Genomic DNA, 18939 nt, shown 5'->3' with positions numbered 1-18939 from the left:
TACTTTGTAACATCATTAATTACCCTTAAATTTTGATTAATTATGTAATATAGGCTTCTGTTCATGAGTTGCAGCGTACATTCTTTAATTATTAAAACAATGTATGTTTAACTAGTATGTTGCCAGTATTCATAATCAACTTTTTAAACCTATTCTTTAGTCTTGTTATAATAGCAGCATTTTTAGTTCTTAAATTAATTAGGTAAGCATAGTTAATATATATGGTCAATAGTATAAAAATACTTCATATACATATTTTTTATATATATATATATTATTTCATATATTTTATATATACATATTTTTTATATAGATTATTTTAAAAACTCTTTTCAAGTAAAAATGATTCTTAAAGATATTACTAAATAAATTTCTACATAATGATACTTGTTGTTACTTATAAATATTAGTATTTTATATAGTTAAACTTTTTCACTTGTGTATACATTTCACAAGTTTTAGCAAATTTTATGAAAGCTAATTATTATAGCAGCTAGATAGCTTCGTTGTATGAATTAAAGTTGGCATAAAATCTTACTTCGGTCTTGTACTGATGCTAACTGCAACTGAAACTAGTTATATTCTAAATATATCTACAGAATATATAGTAGCGAAGAGTACTTTTCTATTATTATCAGATAGCATTATTGCTATCTGTGTTTATTAAACAATATTGCCGTTTCTTAGATATGACATTGACAGCAATTGAAGTTACTGGTACCTTAAGTACAGATACTAGCGTTTCGCAAAAATTTCTTGTATATGTGTATATATCTTACAAGACTTCAGCAATTACTGCAGCGGTTAGCTAGTTAACTTTGATGTCCAAATCAAAGTTACATAAAATGTAACTTCTGTTTTGTAAAGATACTAACTGTAAATGAAGCTACTTACATTCTAATGCACTAAAGAGTGTATAGTAACTAACAGCAATTAATATATACATCAAATAGCATTACTGTTAGATCTGTAATGAGTAAGGAATGTTGCTGTTTTTTAGATTTGTTGCTTACCGCAACTGAAACTGAAGCGATCGGCTTTTTTAAATATCCTTAGTTTGTGAAAAAATATGTACCATTCTTTATTGTAACACTATTACATTTATAGCTATACAATTAATAGTCTGAATTTATGTCATTATGCTTTAGAATCAGCTGCATAGTGTTTGGTGTTTTTACTTAAATATCTACAGTCTGTAGATTTGCAATCGGAGATTTTTCTGCAGCCAGAATTTTTACATTCATTAGTATGTGAACACACTTTTTGTATATCCTTTGAATGTATAACTAAGTTATATTAGATTTGTTTTGTAATTATTTTATAGTTAGATACTATGCAATGAAGTACCTGCTGAAACTGCATATGTTTGCCAAAAAAACCTCTTAGAATAGGAACATTCTGATTGCTGTTTGACAGTTTTTCTTTAATTGTTAATTGTTGTAATTAACTAAATTAGGTTAGTTCTTAATTATTTTACTATTTAAACTTTGCTTGTGGGGTTATTCATTGTCTGAGGAAGCGTGGCTGTGTCCACGCGAAAGCGTTTACCTACATCCACTGTTATTTGGATTAAAGAACTTTTTTATTTATACAGTTACTACGTTTATTGGCCTACTTTATGGATTACTGACTGCATTTCAACTTGTTATCTGGTTGCATCGTGGTAGAGATCAGGTTTCTGTGTTTTGTAACTTTCTAACTTTATAAGACCAATATTTAACATCTGACACTATTTTTAGGCCTTTGTGCCCCCATTTTTAGGCTTTTTCCAGATTTCTTGCATTAAGAAGTTGAGAGGTGTTGGGTGGAGAATTGGGTGTCAGTGTAATGTTTAAACTCACTTTGTGACAATCTAACTGCCATTTTGATCTTGCCAGTGTGTGTGTGTGTGTGTGTGTGTGTGTGTGTGTGTGTGTGTGTGTGTGTGTGTGTGTGTGTGTGTGTGTGTGTGTTTGTGTACAAGAGAGTGCCTGAACAGTACTGATGGGGGAATACTGTGAAAATGTGTGCTCTGCTTGTAAAAACTGAATTTTGTGAAACAGGAAAATTTGCAGAGAAATAGGTGGGGAAAATATATGACAACGTACCTGACATTCTGATTCTATAAGTGTGTGTGCAAGTGCTTGAACAGTACTGACAGGGGAATCTGTTGTATTTTTACATTTTATAAACTAAGGGGCTGGAGAGAGAGTTCTGACTGTAAGCGTGTTACTTGTGAACACTCACTAACGACTTATCTTATGTCTGACTTACACCAGTCATACTTACTGATTTTGAGTTCTAGATGAACTGAGCAGGACTGGGACACACCCTAATGAATGAAAACTGAATAAGGGAGTCTTTCAGGAATTGACCCAGTTGTGGGGAACACCTCACACAGATCTGTTAGCCAGGCTCCTTGCAAATAAATCTGGAAGACATCTGCATTTTCATTCCCTTGTAAGGGAATATTTCTTTATGTATTTCTACTCGTTCCACTGACATCCAGGGTCATTCTGAAGATTTAAAATGCAACCCTTAAATAAATGTAGAGATCCCTTTTGCCCAGGAAACATTGTTTCTCCCTTCTTATGGAATCGGGCAAGGGCAATTACCGCAAGCTTTCTCATAAACTGGTTCTACTCACACAAGATAGGGGGAGTTTGATACACTCCAATATCAATAAACTTCAATTGACTGACTGGATGATTCAATTTTAATACCATTTAGACACTTATTTCCTGTGTTGATAACTGGAAGCAGTTTCTATTGGGTGCCTAACCAATAACCAGGGACCCATCAGGGAATTTGTAACACTGGTGTTCAAATATTTGTAAGTTAGTTAGTTTCAGCATGTCTGCCCATAGATCCTCTTCTTTCTTCTTTGAAACAATTTCTGAAAGGAGTTTTATACATGATACCTCCTTGTAAACAAGTTGCTCCTCCCTAGGATCTCAACTGTTTACTGGAGAATGTGACTATGTTACCTTTTAAATTCATCCATCAAACTGATTACAGCTTCTTGACCTGAAAAACTATAGTCAACACTGCTCTTTCATCTGCAAGAAGAGTATCTGAGTTACAAGTTCTCATGGTGGGTTAATCCTGTCTGATTCCCATAGGAATAGGTTATCTTTCAGAACAAACCCCCATTCATGTCCTTAGTGGTTTCAGAGTTTACTTTGAATCCAGCCATTAATCTTCCATTTTTCTACCCAGAAGCTAACATACATGGAGAATAGATTCTGCATACTCTGGACATGCATAGACAACTTATGTACAATCTTTACAGAACTAAGCCCTTTAAAAAAGCTGATCAGCTATGTATTTCTTATCAATGGAAAAAGAGGCACACCCTGGATCTACACAGAAAAGTTTCTGGTACTTGTCCTGACCTATTGTTTTTTGTCACTTCTACAATGGTAAATCCATTCTAGGCAGTATCAAGGCACATTCCATAGGGTCTTGTCTTCTACCCATGCAAACGGAGAATAGTTGCATGACCGCTGAATTATACACAAATGCATGGATCTTGCCATACCCAAAAGAACTAATACACTCTCCTCCAAAAAAAGGAAGCCAATCTGGTGGTCACCTGCCATAAATAAACTCTACAACAGAAGGAGGAACCTGATGCAGAATAAGGTGAAGTCCCAAGAATGGAAAAACTCCCTTATCAGCCTCAACAAAAAGTTAAGATTCCTCATCAAATCCTCTAAAGATAGCTATGCACGCAGAATTGCAGCAGATAGTAAAGACAACCAGAAGGCTTTCTATAGTTATGTAAAGAATCTCCATGACAATACCCAGACATGATCTGAGCTACTGCAGAATGGTACCTCCTATACCGAGCCAACGGATATTGCAAATATAATGGCCAACAGATTCAGTGCCAACTTTAACCCTCCCCCCAAAAGACCAATCACAATACCAGTAGATTGCCAGGCATCCAGTATTACTGCTGCACGGGGTAAACCAGCACTGTCCAAGGCCAAGAATACAGCTTCTATGGGACTTGACAATATCCCTGGCTGTGAACTACAGAGTGAACTGTCACCTCACCTGTGTGCCCTGTTCAATCACACCCTCACCTCAGGCTTTGTCCCTACCTAATGGCACACTGCTACAGTCATCCCTCTCCACAAAGGAGGAGCGACTACAGACCCTGGGAATTATCACTCCATCAGCCTGACATGTCTGATATGCAAAGCTATGAAATGCATCATCATGAACTTAATAAACAAGAATATAGGGAATCTCCAAACTCTGGATCCCACACAGTTTGGTTTTGTGAAGGGTTGATCATGCCTGCTCAACTTGGTTGACTTCTTTGAGCCAGTCGCCAAAGCTGTGGATGAAGGCAAGGTGGTTCATAAAGCCTACCTTTATCTGGCCAAGGCCTTTGATAGCATTCCCCACTCAGAAATCATAGAAAAACTCACTAAGCTAGGCATCAACCCCTGTATCACTAGGTGTGTTGCAAACTGGCTCAGAGATAGAACTCACAGTGTGAAAGTACCTGATTCCAAGTCAGACTGCTGACTAGTCAAGAGTGGAGTCCCACAGGGTTCAGTCCTAGGTCCTCTCCTGTTTGGTATCTACTTCTCTGAAGTCCAGGCCAACATGAAGGGACTCTGGCTGACAAAGTTCACAGATGATTGCAAGTTGTGAGCTATTATTAACTCCTAAAGTGATGTTGACATCCTACAGAATGGCCACACTGAGACCAACGACTGGTGTCAGAACCATGGCCATAAGCGCAATGCCAAAAAATGTGTCATCATCCCGTTTGGGTAAAACCCGGTTCCCATGAATTATCACATTGATGGCAGTCCACTGAACACAGGAGGCTATGTAAGCGATCTGGGAACACAGGTTGACAGCAACCTCTCTTTTGATCACCACATTGCCATTGTGGTAGGAAAGTCCTTCTATGTGGCACATCTCATTACTAAGGGTTTTTCATCCAGGGAAAAAAGAGGTCATTGTCTCCCTCTACTCTTCCCTCATTAGGCCAATCATCGAGTACAATGCCCCATTTGGCATGTACCTCACTAGAAACCTGCAACAGCTGGAGAGACCACAAAAGTACCTCAAAAAGAGGATCCCAGGCCTTAAACACTATTCTCTGTCTCATATTGCCTACTTAGAGACCATCTCTGCTTGACTTACAAAGCCATGTCTGACCCAGCTCTGTTAGAAATGCTACATCTAAAGAAATCCCAATCCCTCCACACCACCCACTCCAGAGACCTCAACCTCATTACCAAAATCAACAGAACGTACTGGAGTTACAGGTTCATAACCCAGAGAGTGTCCATGCTGTAGAATAGACTTCCCATACATGTCAAGCAGAGCACCTTGCTGACTCTCTTCAAGTGAAATCTTGATGAGTGGATGGGAAATTGAAAATAGACCCCGGGGCTAACTCCAGTGGCTCTACTCGACAGAGGCACTGGGAACTAAGGCCGGGTGGCACAATGCCAGGGTAATCCTATGGCTAGGCTTGTATAGGCCCCAGGGCCATTAGCCTAGTACACACCTATGAACCTATGAACTTATGATGGCATACTGGAAAGGGAAGAATCCAGAGGCAACTGTTTGATCTTCTATAATATATATATATATATATATATATATATATATATATATATATATATATATATATAGCATTATAAACTGGATTTGTTTTCTATTTCTGGGTCAAACTTTACTAGGACCATTATCTAGAGACCCCTGGATCCATAAATGTCTTCCTCTCAGGTGAATAGGTTTAGTATTTTTAGTATAGTATTAACCTACATCCTTAGGTATAAAAATGATATCTCAATTCCCCCCATATACAGAATCATACGTACCAACAAACACTTCAACCCAGTATCATTCCAAAATGAACTAAGTGCCTGTGACTGGAACCCCTTAAAAACTCTACCACTTGAAGAGGCTATCAATTATCTAAACTCTAAATTCCTATCTATCCTTGACAGGCATGCACCCAAAAGGTCCATCAGAATGAAGGCCAAACCCACCCCCCTGGCTTTCCAAAGAAACCAGACCAAAAATCTTACTTAGGAATAAATCCTGGGCTAAGTGGAGAGCTAACAAAAATATTTCTGATCAACAAATCTTTAAGCAACTAAGAAATAGTACAAAAAAGGCAATACTCATGGATAAAAAGAACTACTACTGTAAACTACACAAAAATCACAAAAACAACCCCCAGAAGTTCTGGTCTGGTATCAATAAACTCCTTTCCCCAGGGCTCTCTCGTACACCTACCCCACTTCAGGCAGACCCAGATACCCCCCATCAAACTGCCAATACCTTCAACTCCTTCTTTACAGAAACCATACAAGCACTAGCTAGTCAACTACTCCAGACAACTCAAGCCTTCCCACCTCCATACCCAGCACTCTACCAGCATTCTATATGCAACCTATCTCTGCCACTCTCATCTACAAACTCATTCTAAAACTTAAGCCTTGTACTCCTTCTGCCAACCAGCTGCCTTCTGAATACCTCCAAAAAGCAGCCAGAGTAATTTCATATCCCATCTCCATCCTCATAAACAGAACCCTTAAGGAAGGAATAATTCCAGACATCTGGAAAATCTCCCATATTATCCCCCTTCACAAAGGTGGTAACTCAAATGATTACTCTAACTACCGGCCAATAGCTCTTTTATCACCCTTAGCAAAAATCATGGAAAAATGCATTCACCAACAACTTTTAAACCATTTAACTCAAAATAACACAATAGTTAAGTGCCAGCATGGTTTTAGACCATCACATAGTACCACTACCACCCTGTTATCCTTTACAGATGTTATAAATAGAAATCACAATAACAACAACCTCTCATCTGCACTCTTTATTGACCTCTCAAAAGCTTTTGATATGGTAAACCATACCCTTCTTATCAACATTCTTGAATCCTTTTCCCTTGACTCTCTGGCTATTAAATGGTTCATTTCCTACCTAACCAATAGACAACAATCAGTTCTCTGGGAAAAATAATATATCATCCCTTCTACCAGTCACCCTCGGAGTCCCACAAGGCTCTATTCTAGGCCCACTCCTTTTTTCTCTTTTTATCAACAACCTTCATGTAGCAATCCCACAAGCCACCTGCATTCAATATGCAGATGATTCAACATTAATATGCTCGTCAGGCTCCCCATCTGAACTACATTCTCTGACTCAGAATGTATTCAACACAGTTAAAACATGGTTCACAAAATGTCGCCTCCTTCTCAATGCTAAAAAAACCAAGCTCCTTCTCTTTACTCCCACCAGTAAGTCCTGCCCTATAGATTTCTCTGTCATTTCCAATAATCGCACAACCATATACCCTGACTCTATCACCAAGTTGTTATGAATTACTATTGACAATAACCTTACGTTTGATACCCACATAAATAATACCATAAAAACTGTCAACAGAAAAATAGGCTCCTTATATCAAATAAAAACTTTCCTAACTCCAGTAGCCAGAACCAAGATTGCACACTCCCATTTAATTTCAACTCTTCTATATGCCTGTCCCATATAAACTAACCTCAAAAAAAAATAACCTTGTCAAACTAGCTCATGCCTACAACAACATTGCCAGATTTGCCACTGGCAATCCTTTTAGAACTCACCACTGTTTAAATCTAATGCAGCTAGGCTGGCTTAAACTTCAAAACCATCTGAATATCTCCCAACTAACCATTGCCCACAAGATATTTTATCAACCTAACAGCACTCCTATACTATCTAATCTCATAATCCCCTATAAAAATCTAAATTCCCTACACTCTTCTAGCAAACTTCTAGCTAGCATAACCAAGACTAACAACACAGCTGGTGATTCCCTGTTTTCTAACACAGTGGGAAAAACTGGAACCTACTCCCCAACGAACTAACGTCACTTTCTTCCTTGCCTCTCTTTAAACAAAACCTGAAAAAACACCTTAAAACACACTGGTTATGCCCCTGCAGTAACCCTGACTAACCTTCTGGTATAGCAATGGGCTCCCCTTGTGGAGGTACATATGCAAATCTTGTAATGGCTTTCTGGGAGAAAAATATATTTTTAATAGTCAATATTTTAAATATATTAAATCTTATCATCAGTTCCAAGATGATGTTTGTCTTATGTGGAATGGTACTTTGGAATTTTTAGATGAATTTTTAATTTATATAAATCAAACTACAGATTTTTTTAAATTTACTTGGAATATTGATGAGAAAAGTATTAATTATTTAGATATACACCTTACGAAGGATTTACAAAATGCAAAATATACTGCAAATATTCATAGGAAAAAATCATATTCGAACAGTTTTCTTCACTATAATAGTTCTCATCCTGAACATCAGAAAAAATCTGTAGTGAAAGGACAATTGGTTAGAGCTGCTCATATGATAACTAAGTTTGATGAATTTCTAATAGAATGTGAATTTTTAAAAACTATGTTTATAAATAAATGTTATCCAGAAACATTAGTTGAGTCACTAATATTAGAATTAACAAATAAGAGAAAATGTGGGCATTTTAAACTTATTTTGAGGAAAACAAATTATATTAGAGACGATTGACTGAAATAATACACTGAGTTTAAATGAAGATCATAATGCTAACAGTCTAATAAATAATACTAACAAAGATTTTACTAAAGCTTTAATAATTACTTATTCTCAAGAACATTATTTACTAAGAGAAATATTTTATGATAGTTGGACAGTCCTTATGGATGATCCACAGTGCACAAAATATTTACTTGATCTACCTAAAATAGTGTATAGAAAAGGTAGATGTTTTAAAGATATATTAAGAAGTGGATCTAACATAACAACTAACAGAAGTTTAAATATGAGGATGAATAAATGTGGAGTTTGTAATTGGTGTTATAAAATTAAAGAAGGTAATAGTTTTTTTCTAAGAAACAAAAAATATTTTTTAAAAAGTAAATATAACTGTAAATCTAAAGCAATAGTTTATCTAGCCACATGTAATTCCTGTCCTATATTTATAGAGGAAAAACAGAGAGAATGTTATTGCAAAGAATTTATGAACATGAATATTCTATAAAGAAAAATAAATTAAATAATGCTCTTGTGAAACACATTAATGAGTATATAAATCATCAATTTTATTTTATGGCTATTGATCATGTTGAAATAGTTGATAAATGCCCATGGGGACTTTTTTTAGAGAAGAAAGAATTACAATGGCAAATCAAATTACAGGCTGATTCATGGCCAGGAATAAATGAACATAGTTCAATAATGCCAATTTTAAAACTAAAAGCATTAGATAGGAAGAAAATCAAAGATTAATTTTTTCCTCAATTCATTTTAATTAATTAATTTTTTCTCTTATATTTTTATATTTTATATTATTTATAATACTAGGAAATTTATAATATTAGCAAGGTATGTATTTATAAATATTTATAAATATTTATTTATAATTTATATATGCTTAATAATTATTTATTAGAATTTTTAAAAATTAAAAATTAATAATTTATTCCGATTTTATATATATTTTATATGATGTATAATATATGAATTATTTATTCAATTAAGTATCTATTCCACATGACAAACATAATTTGATTTAATATATTTTTCATTTTACTCTATTTCCACATTTCTATTAACTAGGCATGCGTAAGTTTTAGAATGGTTATTTGGCGGGCTTTTTCAAATGTATAGGAAGTTATAAAAGGAAGTGATGTAATATGGAGGTTGTCTGATGAAGTTTAATACTAATTAAACGAAAGCGCTTACAGTTTCTATATCATGATTTTTTAGCATTGTTTGGTATTTCAATAAATTATTCGTGGATTTCCAGCTGGTGGCTTTTCGCTTGTTTTTCGTTTTAGTTTGGTTCGTTTTGGATATCTAACCTTCTGGTTTTGCTAATAATATTTCTGCCTCCTACTATATATTCCAAACTCTAATGCATACTTTTTGAAGCAGAACAGGAACTGGTGAACTCAATAGAACATACTGGTAGAATCTATCCTGTTGACTATCACAAGACATTCTTATTTTCATAATTTTATCATACCCTTTTGTCACTTTTATTTGTGTAAATAATTTAACAAATACTTTTGTCACTTTTATATTAGTGTAAATACCATCTTTTATCACCATTTTTTATTCACTGCTTCTTGTATTTTTTATTGAACTACTTTCATTTACTATGTATCAACTATGATTTGCATCGTTTGTATTGTATTTCAAATTTATAATCAAATTGTTTACTACTGGAGCTTTTCTCCCCGGGCCACTACTGAAAATGGAAATATATCCAGTTAGATAGCCCAGTTAACAAATGTAAAATAAATAAATAAATAAATAGTATTTAACCCATATAGCTTATGGACAACTGCAGCAATGGGAATGATGAACATTCTACAGTTGTATAAGTTGCACTTACAAATAACAGTAGATATTTGAATTCCTTACTGCTGCAGTAACCACACCTATCCTCCACCCCTCTACTCTCATACATAGTATAGTTGGGATATAAAGTATGGTTATGTTTGGTTTCTACTTTTTATCTACTTTGTTAATATTGATTAGTTATTTCAGGACTTTAGCCACTTTTCTAATTATATGGGCAAGAAAGTTCTGAAGAGTGCTTCACTCTTATTGCTGATTTCCATCTGCAGGATTAGCCAATCAGCAGTCAGAGTGAAGGAGTGGGTGTGAACTAGAGCTTTTTGAAGCTGTCCCATCATTGTCATTGTTTCCTGAGCAGGAAACAACCCATATAGTCTAAGAGCTACTGCAGGAACGAGGAATATGAACATCTGCTGCTATGGTTACCCATAATTGTAGAGTACATTTTAAACTTACACAACTGCACTTCTTGAGCTTCCATGCATAATGACACCAATTAAAAAAACTAAAAAAGATGTCAATAGAACATGGAATAAAAATTGATGGAAATAAAGGGTAAATAATGACATTGAACAAGTAGAAAGAAAACTGTTACTGTTTGATAAAGAAAAATTAGAATTAGTAAAGAAATATTGTATCTAGGAAAGACTTTTTCAAGTAATCGTCATTAGACTAAACACATTTACTGTTTCAAATTGCACAGGAAAAAACAGTGGACACATTATACATGTCTAGTCAGATATATAATAGTTATGAAATAAAAGTATTATGGATCACAGTAAAATTGAAAGATAATAACCCTTTTGCATATGGTGCTTAAATCTTGAAAGTTCATCAGACTGAACTGATTAGCAGTGTTAAAAGATCATTAGAAATATACTGAAGCTTTCAAAACCTTTTCTATAGGTTCATAGTTTCATAGGTAGGTACTAGGCCATCTTCCTGAGGGCATTTACAAGCCTAGCCAGAGTGTGTCAGCTTTCGCCGCCCCATTGATTAATTAACTGAGCCTCTGTCAAGAAGAGCCAATGAAGTGATCCCAGGGGTGTATTTTCTGTTACCCATCCACCTGTCAAGGTTTCTCTTGAAGAGTGTTAGTGAGGGATTCTGCCTAATGTAGTTAGGAATTTTGCTCCAAAGCATGGGGAGTCTCTGTGACAGGAATCTATCCCTCCAGCATGTTCTATTTATTGTTGTGGCAAGGTTTAGCTCACTAGAGCGAGTGGCTCGCAGTGACTTGGATTTCTTTAGGTGGAGCATGTCCATCAATTCTGAGTTGGACATGGCTTTGTAAGTCAGGCAGAGATCACCTCTGAGTAAGCGATATGCCACTGAGTACAGCCAGAGTTTTTCCAGTCGGGCTGCATAGGAAATATGTTTGAGGTCAGTAATCCTCTTGGTGAGGTACTTTTGTGGTCTTTCCAGCTGTTGGAAGTGTCTTGTGAGGTACATCCCAAATGGGGCATTGTACTCTATGATGGGAGTGACAAGCAGAGTTGCACTATAACCTCTTTATTTCTAGATGCGAACCCTTTAGTAATTAGATGGGCTACATAGAAGGATTTCCTAACTACTTTGACGATATCCAAATATCTCAGATTGCAAGGGCGTGGACCATGCTGGTATACTGTGGACAGTGTTCTGTGAGTGTAAAGGTTGGATGGTATAAATTGATGTAAGGTCTACTGTGATTTGTTCATCTCTGATGAAGACTTGGATTCTATGTCGAAAACGTATTCTTTTGTGTTGCAGCGTTAAGGAAATAAAGTGCTTGTGTTTATCTAAGGAGTTTGGTTTTTGACCTTCATTTGGGCACTCGTGCAAGTCCTGTTTTTTGGTTTTGGTCTACTTCAGACTTGCACACATCTTTCGTATTGGTACTTTGACGATATGATTGTCAAAGAAGAGATTGCTATCTACTTGGGTCCCCAGATCTCTTATTACCTCTTCTGTATTAAGGGGGCTGCCACCTATGTGGTAATTCATGGATGTTTTGTTTTTCCCAAATGGGATGACTATGCATTTTTTGGCATTTAGCTTGAGACCATGACTTTGACACCAGGTGTCCGTCTCAGTAAGGCCCTTTTGGAGAATGTCCATGTCAGCCGGAAAGTCAATTATGGCTCCCAGTTTGCAGTCATCGGCGAACTTGGTTAGCCATAGTCCTCCTGTGTTTTTGTACTTCTGAGAAGTATATGCCAAACAGTAGGGGTCCCAAGACTGAGTCTTGTGGGACACCACTTGTGACTGGTTTAGAGTCGGACCTGGAGCCCACTATTCTTACCGTGTGAGTTCTGTCAGTAAGCCAGTTGGCAAACCATCTTGTGACGTAGGGATTTATGTTCAGGCTGGTGAGTTTTTCTATAATTCCTGAGTGGGGAATGGTATCAAAAGCCTTCGCGAGGTCAAGGTAGGCTGTGTGAACCACCTTCCCCTCATTTATGGCCTTGGTGACTGTCTCGAAGAAGTCAACCAAGTTTAGTAGGCATGATCTGCCCATAACAAAGCTGAACTGGGTTGGCTCAAGTGATTGGAGGTTACCAATGTCTTTGTTAATGAGTTCCATGATGATACGCTCCATAGCCTTGCAGACCAGGCTAGTCAGGCTTATGGGGTGATAATTACCAGGGTCAGTTGTGGCCCCTCCTTTGTGGAGCAGGATAACCATTGCTGTGCACCATTCTATCAGCACATAGCCTGTGGAGAGGCTGAGGTTGAACAGTGTGTTTAGGTAGGGGGTTAGTTCGTTCTGTAGTTCATGCAAGACGCAGCCTTGGACACCATTTGGCCCCATTGGCGCTGTGCTTTTGGCTTTTGAAAGGGCTGTTTTCACCTGTGCATCTGTAATTTCCAGGACACTGCACTTTTCCGGTATTGTTGTGGGCCCTTTTGGGGGTGAGAGGGGGGTGAAGTTTGCACTGAATCTATCTGCCAGGATGTTGGCAATATCAGTAGGTTCAGTATATTTTGTGCTATTTTGCAACAGCTCAGAGCATATCTGTGAGTTGCCACTTAGACTCTTGACATAGCTAAAGAAGGCTTTGTGGTTATCTTTTGAATCCTTGGCTATTTTTCTTTCAAAGTTAGCCTCGGGTGATTTTATGGGGGACCTTAGTTTCTTACTGATACTGATCAGGGATGTCTTTCCTTCTTGGGATTTGCTTTTGTTTATAATTAATTTTATTATAGTATTATAATAATTATAATATATATTATAATTATTATAATTATAATATATTTATATTAAAGACACAAATTAGACGTGATCATTAATATTGGTGTTTATGTAGTATCTAGTAATTTCAAAATATTATAGCTTTCGGAAAGTAATTTTATAAGTAAAGTAGTAAAACATACTGACATGAATATTGTGGTATACCATAAATAACTTATAGAATCATTGAAGATGCACTAAATATCTATGAATTTAATAAAACTCCATAGAAAATTATTCAAACAGATGAATATCATTTGGCTTACTTGAAGAAAGCTGTGAGGACATTCTGGAAGAAACCTGCCCCTTGATTCAGAAAGGCATATCATAATATTAAAGCCTTAATCTGGCAGGTGTCTGCATTGAGCTATGCCATTCATATTCAGAAACTACTCTAGCTCTGAGGTTATTCCTACCATGGGGCATCAGCACACAGAGCATTCTTATTGGTGGAACCATATGAAAAAAATGGACATTTGTGGAGAGTGGCTAACACTAATTCTCCACATGCTTCCTCTCCAAAAGGTCTGAACTTTCCAATTTGTGCAGTCAAGCGATTTTCAGAATCACTCAGCCAAAGGAAATTTTACTCTAGAACAAAATAGCCATAGAATCACATGATCATCCATTCACTGCTATGGGTGTACTCATGGTGCAGGTATGTTAAGTGAAGAAGTGGAGACGGAATTGTGCGTATGTGTGTTGATGTGCGTGATGCATGCCCATAGCAACATAAATGAGGCTGTATGCATAGATGTGTGTGTGTGCATGTGTGTCTGTCTGAGAAAATAAGAACTTGAGAGAGAGTGTGTGTGTGTGTGTGTGTGTGTGTGTGTGTGTGTGTGTGTGTGTGTGTGTGTGTGTGTGTGTGTAAGTGTGTGTGTTTGTTTGTGTGTGTATTTATCTGTGTGTGAACATATGTACAGGTGAGTGTAGGGGTGGTTTTGTTATTCAATGCATGGATTGCTAGGAAAAACATTAGACTGGTCTGGCCTGACGGGCTACAGTTTTTGTTTGATTCAAAAACATGGTGATTTGGTCTTTCTAAATGAGGCCGTACCTGTCTCAGAATTATATTTTTTCACCATTATACTAATTGAACAAATCCGATTGGGGAATTTGCATAATTTGGAAGGATTTTAATGAACCCTACCCTTGATTTCAAACAAATAAAAGAAGGGCAAACACTACAAGCTTTATGATGAATATGTAATACAAATTATTTTTCAGTCATTTTTGAGAAGAGAGTTTGGAATATGACCAAATAACATAATTAAATATAGGTTTAATATTAAAATAATAATCCACTGTTTTTTTATTTCTGGACAAGTGAAAACAAAAGAGTTGCCATGTCATGATTAAGTTTGATTATCCTGTACTTTAAGAGGCAATCTATTTGAAAGAATATTTTGCTCAGATTTTAAACAAAGCATGCAGTTAAGAGCTGTTTCTCTAATGTTAAATATGAATGAGTGCAATAAAAATATATAGCATCTAGAAAAGAAAGAACTATTTTTTCCTTTACGTTTGGACAGACATACTGGATATTAAAACTTAAGTTTGTAGAAAACAGTAATTACAGGAATCTAACTGTTGGTGAGCAACACTTGAATTTGAATGTGAAACATGATGAAATTGTTGGATCGATGAATGTTAAAACAAAAGACAAGTAATACATTGCTTGTAGAAGTAAAAAGATGCAGAGATTGGCTGTCAAGACTTTATGTTAATCCGTAAATAATTTCACGTTTGTCTATCAACATCATGCAATAATCATATCATTTTTTATATTAAATGATCACTTGGTAAGATGAACTAATATAATTATACTACAGCAATTCCCATCTGGATGCCCTCGAAAAAAGTAATACAAATAATCTTAGTGATTTTATAGCTGACAGATTTATGAGCTGTTACTTAATTTATCATACTGACAATTGCAGTCATGTACTAGTGTAGAGTACATTTTTACATTTATAAGTTTAGGGGTTACAATGCTCTGATTCAAAGAGTTTCAAAGAACACAGGCTTTTTGATGTTGAATGCACATATGTGGTTAACATCACACACTCCTTTTAATCCTTATAATTTTAGAGATATTTTCCTGGCTTGAAGCTTATAATATAGGCACTAATTATGGTATAAATGTGTGTTTATTTATATATTGTTTACATCCATCCTGGACTTTGTATTGCCATACTTCTACCACTTCTAAAATATATCTATTTAATTCAATCCAGTACAGACTTTTTGACCTGGATTATTAAGTAATTTGAATGCATGGCATAAATGTCACCTTAATCACTGTGTCTATAATTAACAGTATAGATATATGTCACCACCAGCCTAGCTTGGTTACCCTCATCTCTGAGTGAGAGGTTCACATTTTTTTGAGAATAAGTGGAATAACACATCATATTATAGTTACAAGACTTATCATGGTTTTATTGAAACTGCAGAAGTCAGTTAAATCTCCATACTTCTAAATAAGAGAGCAAGCAGTTCATTGGTTTATTCTTGTGTGCTCATTTTGTATTATAGTTGGTTATGTTGTGCAAAAGAAACAGGACAGCACAAAATAGTGTGGAAAAGAGAAATAAATTTAATTTAACACTTCATGATGGTAAAATAACAAATTACCCAACAATTAAAGCATATCAGACTGGTTTCAGCGATAATAGCCTTCCTCAGTGTAGAAAATATTTACTTACAACACAATACCCAGTTTTTATACATTCTAGCATCATCAAAAACACAAGTGATTTGGGTAATTATAATTGCCCATTCAATCCAGTGGGGAACACCCCACCGAATTTGATAATCCAGTTTTTTCCTTGTGGTTCAAAATAGTATGCCACCCAGTTTTATTAATCCTGTCATCGACTATTCTATGTTTATGTTATGTTGTGTCATAAACAGCAAACATGTCCTACTGTTGAGATTTGTTTATTACCAGACATTGAACAGTAAACCATTTTTTGTTGCCTAGTGCCTACTCACTAATACCCCTTAAATAATTGTTTAATGTGCGTATTTGATTACAAACAGTATAAACCCTACTAGTTTTGGATTTCAGGATTTTTAATATTGAAAAGTTAGTCTTTATAGAGAAAGTAGAAAAGAGGCAGCTAAAGAAACCTTAAAAAATGCATCCATTCAGAGGGGTTAACAACTCAACATCTCACTTCTTTCTGGTCAACTTGTTGTCTATATAATTGTATATGCAGTTAAAGTATTTGAAAAAAGTTGCCAGCAATTATGTCATTAGGATTATTCTAAAATACTCAGAAGATCTTAGTAAATTTCAGTCATTGAAATCCTCATGGCAAGATCCTCATAAATTAACTAAAAAAAATTATAATTGTTAAAGATAAAAAGATTAAAGATATTAAAGATATCAAATTATTAACGGATGTTGCAATGGTACAGTCGTTGTGTTGTCACCTCACAGCAAGAGGTTCTCTGGTTCGATTTTTGGCTGGAGTGCCTTCTGTGCAGAATCTCCATGTCCTCCCTGAATTTATGTTGCTTTCTTCTGGGTGCTCTAGTTTCCTCCCACATTATAGAGACATGATTAAAACCTAATAAAAATACAAAGTGGCATTTTTCAGAACACTGTCCAATAAAACATATTATCCATTTATTTCTATAGTTTTCTCTCAGGCCTTACATACATACATACATACATACATACATACAAATGTTTCAAGCATGGGCATTAAACCCTTCTAGCTTGCCAATATGCCAAAACACTTGTTCCCATAATAAATGTCCAGGCTGTTCTTAAAAGTATCTAAATTAGTACTTGCTTTAGTGTAATTAGGTAGTCTGTCCCAAGCATCAGCTACTCTGTCAGAAAACCAATTAGTACACTTCTCATTCCTATAGAATCTTCTACATAGGTTATCTGATGATTTTCTAGTACCTTTTGATAACCCCAAACATTCCCAGAGATAGTTGTCCTTAAATGCCCTATATACCTGAATACAATCTACTCTTAAATATCTATAAGAGACACTGTACAAGTTCAGATATTTTAGTCTGTCATAATAACTTAGATTTTCACATCCATGGATGCCCTTAGTATATTTCCGCTGTACTCTTTCCAGTTTATTCATGCTTGTTTTCCTATAGGGTTTCCATATTGTTATTCCATACTCAAGTTTGGGTCTAATGTAACTAACAAACAATGACTTCATTATGTTTGATTTCCTAGACTTTATAAATCTTTTTATACAACCCATAGTTCTATAACTATCATTAGCCAATTGTTTGATATGATTAGAAAAAACTCATAGCTGAATCTAACCATAACCCAGGTCCTTAAATGAGTCTACAGTTTCATTCACCGTGTGCTTTGTTAAATATTCACCTTTCAGTTTATGTCTACCAAATCTCATATTTTTAGTTTTTGATGTATTTATCAACATATTATTCTCCTGTGCCCAAATGGTCAATTTATTTGCAGACATGCCTTATCTGTAACATTTCTAATCAGTTTACCCAATTTCAGGTTGTCAGCATATAGACTGTAGAACACCTCAGATGAAAAAGTAAGGTCTGAAAGATACAATCTAAACAAGAGCCTAGTACAGAGCCCTGTGGGACACCTTGACTGTAACCAATGATTTCACCAGTCCAGTTGGTGTGTGATACTTGCCATGTCCTATTTGTAAGCCATGCAGCTATCCATCTTATCAACAGTACATCAGTACGTAGTTGTGCTAATTTATTGATCAGTGTTTTGTGCATGGCCTTGAAATACCAGAGAAATAAAGTTCCATTCCCTCATTTATAAGTGAATTAAAAAGTAAGTTCTTAATTTAATATTTTTGAGACAAGAAATACTTAACATGATTTGGCATGTAGCTCAAATGAAAATATGGTGAGTTATGTTCAACTGTCAACAAATGCCTGCTACATTGCCTAATAAATAAGATGGTTTATTGTAAGTTGAGCAAGTAAAATGAATTGTTTTTCAGCTCAAGTTTTAATGAACTCCTTGTGAAAACTGTAGAATCATTTGTTTACCTGAAAGCATGCTTTCAAGATAGTGAGACAGGATACCTTTTTATGGTGTACTGAAATAGCATAGTTTAAATGTTTGTATGATTTGCATATAAACTGAACTACATGCCTGAACTAAGAAGGAAAGAAGACAAATTAATTAACATAATATAAATACTGATAAAGTAGAACTAAATAACATTTAAGATGGGTGACAGTGAGTTTAGTGTTACTGTATTACAACTTGTTTGTCCAATTTATTTCTCAGCTGAGCTTTATTATGTGTACAGACTGCATGTCCTCTTTATGTCATGTTTGTCGTTTGTCTCAAAGCCAGG

The sequence above is a fragment of the Protopterus annectens genome, chromosome 7.part0, assembly GCF_019279795.1.
Source record: "Protopterus annectens isolate FY-2018-M chromosome 7.part0, PAN1.0, whole genome shotgun sequence".
In the NCBI taxonomy this organism is placed as follows: domain Eukaryota; kingdom Metazoa; phylum Chordata; order Ceratodontiformes; family Protopteridae; genus Protopterus; species Protopterus annectens.
The sequence above is the reverse complement of the archived record's forward strand: the minus strand, read 5'-3'. Positions refer to the sequence as shown.